This window comes from Lynx canadensis, chromosome F2 (assembly GCF_007474595.2).
Source record: "Lynx canadensis isolate LIC74 chromosome F2, mLynCan4.pri.v2, whole genome shotgun sequence".
Classification (NCBI taxonomy): domain Eukaryota; kingdom Metazoa; phylum Chordata; class Mammalia; order Carnivora; family Felidae; genus Lynx; species Lynx canadensis.
The window spans coordinates 79,306,783-79,312,728 of NC_044320.2; the positions used below are offsets into that span (position 1 = coordinate 79,306,783).

At 41.1% G+C, this 5,946-nt stretch overlaps 1 non-coding gene across 1 annotated transcript; it reads right to left on the reverse strand.

Moving 5' to 3' along the window:
• Positions 1-3,298: 3,298 nt before the first annotated feature.
• On the reverse strand, positions 3,299-3,406 carry LOC115506620. Its single transcript, XR_003966460.1, has one exon. It is a non-coding gene; the product is annotated as a U6 spliceosomal RNA (small nuclear RNA).
• Positions 3,407-5,946: the final 2,540 nt, after the last annotated feature.

Sequence of the window (5,946 nt, forward strand, 5' to 3'; positions counted from 1 at the left end):
TCTTGCAAATGAAATCACTTCTTCTGGAAAAATCTTTGGCCTGCTCCCCCCACCCCCCGCCCCCCTGCTCCGGGGCCAAATCTTGGAGTCACGGCTCTAGAACCCGTGGTAGGGACAGTGGCGTGCTTGTCTCTGATCGAAACCCACGCTGCATGAGCCAGGTACTCAGCACAGTGGGTGCTCGGGATTCTGTAAGCTCGGTTCTTGCCCCTCCCAGTGCAGAGAGTGACTCTCCCAGAGCCTCTGCTTTACAAATAAACTTGTGCTGCCTTCAAAGGGGAGCCTGCATCCAATGAGCGGGAGGAGGGCGGAAAAGGGAGACCTTAGCTCTAAGCTCCGCTCACCTGGAATTTAGGCTCTGCAAGAAATGACTGGGACAGAATGACAATGGCTGTCGTCCTGCACCTCCTGGGAAGATATGGCAGCCTTCTGCCCTAGAGATCAGGGGAGAAGTTCTGTGTTCTAGGCTATATCCATTTGCAGTGGAGTTTCTGTCATACTGGGCTGGAAGTGGCGTCGGGGGAGGGAGTGTATCTTGATCTAGATGGCATAGACTCTTCCCGTTCCCAGAGAGTTTTAGGAACTTTTCTTGAATAAATGTTTCTGCATTTGCTGCGTGACCTTTGGACCATTGGTAGAGATCATAAGTGGTTGTTTTCTAAAATACTTTCCAACAGTCTCACTGGGAGCATATCTGCAGAATATCTCATGTTGTCATGCAGAAAGTCTAGATCCCGAATTTTGGATTTTTTTTTTTCCTTTCCTTTACCAGTCAGTATGATCCAATAGTTTTCCGCTTTTAGTTTTTTGACATAGTTGATCTTACTGGTTAGTTTTTGAATGTTGAATGAGCCTTGAATAAATAAATCCTCCTTATTTATTCTTTCTTGACACTCTATATATTGTATAAATCTTTTTATGGATTGTTGAATTCAATTTGCTAATATTTTGTGGAGAATTTTTTATCCATGTTCATTACAGATATTGATGTTATTTTCTTTATTGTAATGGCTTCATACAGTTTTGGTAATAGAGTAATGCATGCCCCATAAAAGGCATTAGAAAGTGACCCTCTGCCTTTTTTGTTTGTTTGTTTGTTTGTTTGTTTGTTTGTTTTCCTGGAAAGGATCACATAGAATTTGGCATTATTTCTTCTTTAAACACTCGGTAAAATTCATCTGTGACAATTAAGCCTTGTTGCTTTCTTTGGGGGAGGTCATTAATATTGATTCAATTACTAGAATTGATATTGGCCTACTCAAACTATTGATTTTGATTGTATACATTTTCATAGTTGTGTCTTTAAAGGGATTAACAAAATTCATCTAAGTTATCAAATTTGTGGGAATAGACATTCATAATGTGATTTTTCTTTTAGTGTCTATGAGGTCACAGCGATGACTTTTCTTTCTAAGATTGGTACTAGAAGTTTCCCCCCCTCCCCCCCTCGGTCAGCCTAAGTACTTATCAATTTTATTGATCTTTGCAAAGAAAGGTCAATAGTTTTGTGGCTTTTGTTTTCCTGTTTCCAATTTATTTGTTTTTTGGATCTATTTTTTAAATTATATTTTCCTTCTACTTGTTTCATTCTTAAATTCTTCTTTCTCTAGTTTTTTAAGGTAGAAGCTTCAGTTACTGATTTTAGATCTTTCTTTTTTTCTTATACATGCTTTTATTGCTATACATTTCCCAAGTACTGCATCCCACAAATTTTAATAAGCTGTTTTCATTTTCATTTAATTTCAGTATATTTTAATTTCCCCTCAAACTTCTTTTCTGACCCACATATCATGCAGAATTGTATTTACTAGCTATCTTTCTGTGACCGATGTCTAGTTTATCTAATTGCATTACGATCTGAAGTCATACTTTATATGATTTCCAGCTTTCGTAATTTGTTAGGGTTTTGGGGGGGAGCCTAGAATGTGAATGTTACATGTGAATAGGGAAGGAAGTATGTTCTACTGTTGGGATGTATTCTACCCATGTCAATCGGATCAGTCTGATTGATAATGTTTTTAAGCTCCACTAGACCTTAGTGATTTCTTTTGCCTTGCTTGATCTATCAGGCTTTAGGTTCTTCCCTCGGCCCCTTCTGGGCAATCTGAAGAAAGCCTGGATGCTTCCCCATGTGTCGCTTGTGGGAGATTAAACCACACAAGCTCCTGACCACGTGTAGGACCCCCCACCCTCACACATGCCCTCCACACAATGCAAACTCTGAGTTGGCCTCCTTTCCTTGCTCTTTCAAGCAATTTTTGAACCTGCATGGGAGCCTATCCCCAAATAGCCCCATGTGTAAATAATAAATGTTTTCCCTGACTGATCTGAAGCCACCGGGAATGGTATGTGACATGTCTCCACTTCTGGCTGACAACCTTGTGCTTGAGTTTTGCTGCACTGAACTACATTTGTTGAGTTCCATAGAAATGTTCTTACATCTTTATCTGACTTCGGTTGGAATTTTCAATGTTTGGTTTTGGAGGGACAGTCATACAAATTTGGGGCCTTCCTTCATGGCCTTGGGTTCTGCATCTCAGCCTGGAAATATCAGCCTGTGTTTAGAATAAAACCGGTTGACGATAGGTGTGGGGGAAAACAGTCTCCACCCGTTACCAAATTCGTTATGTGTCTCAACCAAGTTTTGGTCTCTGTTCCGTAAAGGGCTCAAAGGCTTGTACTCTGTGTAGCATATAGGAACATCAGTTGGTCGCCCATGAAACAGCAGTCACTAATGAATTTTTAAAAATAGAGAGAAAGAAGAAAAATGGAGTCATTATCTCGAATGCTGAGGTCTGCGCATCTAAGAGCACAAGGCTCCCCATGACCCATAAATATACCTCTGCTGCTGCTATCTGTGCTTCTGTTACAACAAAGATCTTGATCCTTGGGATTACAGAGAAAAGCACTCGTCACCCCTGTGGCACAGTGAAGAGGTTAATTCAAAGCCGATAAAGCCCAGCTTCAATCCTATAAGCAGCCGTTGCCTTGGGAGAGGCCACAACCCATGGAGACGCTAATTTGAGGCTCTCTGGAGGAAGAAGCTCATGTAATATGAGCAAGGTAGAGAGGAATTTGTCTGAAGTATATCCAATAACAACAATTAAAAAAGAAAAAAAAGGAAGGATACAAGAAAAATAGAAACCTGGGTACAGAGAAGGAAACAACAGAAATACGTGAAACAGAGGTCCACAATTTGACCCAATCCAAAATTTACTAAAGTAATTAAATAACAAAACATAAAGGGCCACTGATTGACTTTTGTGTCTCAACAGCTTTGCTTTTATTTTTTATTTTTTTTAATATGGAAGGCTTCATGAATTTGCGTGTCATCTGTGTGCAGGGGTAGTGCTAATCTCCTCTGTATCACCCCAATTTTAATGATACAGTGCTCGCTGAAGCAAGCACTCAACAACTGTGGATTTGAATTAGCTTTAATATCTGCAAAATGTATCCACTGGCAAATCTTCATGGTTTTAATCTTTATGGTCTGGGCTCAAATTACAGACATACCTACCTGGACATTCCACATATTACGCAAGGTTTTCCCTGTAGTCTTAAAAGACTTATAAAATATACAAGTACAAATAGATGTGCCCCAGCTTTACCATCAAGACTACTGTCTTGCCTAAATTCTGCATGACCACAGAATCCATTACACTGAAATATCTCAGAAGGGGCATTACTGTTACCCAGGGAGTAGTAAGTTAAAATTAAATTGGTCTTTGGAATTTTCAAGTTGTCTGGATAAAATAGGACCCCGTAGATGTCCCCCCAGTCAACATGTTATGGCCCAATGTAAATTAAAACAGAGATTTCAAGGATTCAAACCCACCATTCAAGACCTATTTCTCTTTTTTTTTTAAAGCTAATTATCCTCATTGCTTCTTCACTCAGTCCAGTTTAGCCTGTTCTGAAACACAGAAAGAACAACATGGCTCCTCATATAGATTACTGCAACCTTAATGCCGTGGATCCCATTGAAACCTCCGTGCAAAATATTGAAATTACCGCCTCTATAGAATTAGCAACTGGTAATCTCTCTAAAAATGCCATATTGGATTTGGCTAATATGCTCTGTTCAGTGTTCTTTCAACAATCTGTCAGCTGAAGTTTTCTTTCAACTCTGAAGAGATACCATACGTCTCACCTGTCTGCCCATGGGGCTTTGAACAAGCCCTTGAACACAGTCTTTGCCACACAAGTCTTTGCAACAAGGCCTTTGAACACAGTCTTTGCAAGCAAGGACTTAACTTCCCTCAACTTAGTCCAGGAGCACAAGCATGACATCGCACTCATTGCATCCTCTTTCAGGGACATTCATTTGGCACACTCATTCAGGACATACAACCACTCGCAGAGAAACTCACAACACACAGGGATACATTGTAGGCCTTATGAACTTTGTTCAGCCTCCAAACATTATTGGTAAATAAAGGATTGCTCATACTTGCCATGACTGAGGAACAGCTGTTGATCTTTTAGCACGCACAACGTAAAAAATGTCCAACAACTTTTCAGCCATTTTGGCTTCTGAAGACAACATGTCCCGGGGCGCCTGGGTGGCTCAGTAGGTTAAGCGGCCGGCTTCGGCTCAGGTCATGATCTCGCGGTCCGTGAGGGCTGTGAGTTTGAGCCCCGCGTCGGGCTCTGTGCTGACAGCTCAGAGCCTGGAGCCCGTTTCACATTCTGTGTCTCCCTCTCTCTGACCCTCCCCTGTTCATGCTCTGTCTCTCTCTGTCTCAAAAATAAATAAATGTTAAAAAAAAAATTTTTTTTTGAAGACAACATGTCCCTCACTTCCAAATTTTACTTAAGTCCCTGTATACTTTGCTTGCAAATAAGCCCCTCCTTGATCGGGGACTCTACAACAAAAAACCTCTGGAATCTGTCACAATCGCATTAGAACAGTCATGCCCACTAGTGCCTCTTCCCTAGCAAGAGGCTCCTTCAACTGAGGAGGCTTTAGCAACCTCCTCTCTGGAGCACCCATGGTAGCCATAAGGTGACCATAGGTTGACCATGCTTCTGATGCAAGAAAATCCCAGTGCCAGTAGTATGGAATCGCTGGCAACAAGCTGCTTTTCTCAAAACAGAGCCTCTCACGGGCCCAGAGGCTGTAACCCTCTGTACCCAGCTGCCTGTTATGATTTGGTCATCAAAGTAGCACCCTTATGGCTCAGAATGGCCACCAAGGCCTCTTATGAAGCATGGAGACATACTTGGGTCCTCTTGGGCCCTTTGATATTAACCTGTATTCAAGATAACTGCTTCTTTCCTTGCTCTTGTCCGGTTGAGTGGCGGGACCATCAAAGGCATTCTTTATTTCAGTTAGTGGTTTTGATTCAAGCATTCCCTTTTGATTATTTTTTCGAATTGTCTTATATTTGTGGTTTTTACCCATCTTTAAATGGTGTCTATTTTCCCCCTTAGAGCCTTTAAGACATCTTCCTAGTAGTTTAAATCTGCTGCTTGATGATTCCATCACCTATGACACATCCAAGTCTGTTTCTAAACTTGTCTCTTTATACACTGATTTTTCTTGCCATATGGCATATTGTGTTGGGTAATCAGAATTGAGTTAAATTGATCCTCAATGAGAGGATTTAAAGTAATACATCTAGAATTTGGGCCGTGTTTAATGTTTGCTGTAGATATATATACGTGCCAAAGATTTCAAATTCTTCTACTTTCCTCCTTTGTATTTCCCTACTTGATTTTGAGGTCCTTATGTATCTGTTCTTCAAGACAGTCCCCTCTTAAACTTCTTCAGAAGGATTGCTATTGGTATGGTGGTAAGGTGTCAAGGAGGAGAAGTATTCTATAACTTCATGATCGAATCTCAGGCTTATAGTGTCTCTGTGTCTCAGAGACAGGCCCGTGTCTCTGGACTGTGACCGTCACAAGTGTTTCTACAATGATAAAGGGTTTGTTTTGCTTGTTTTG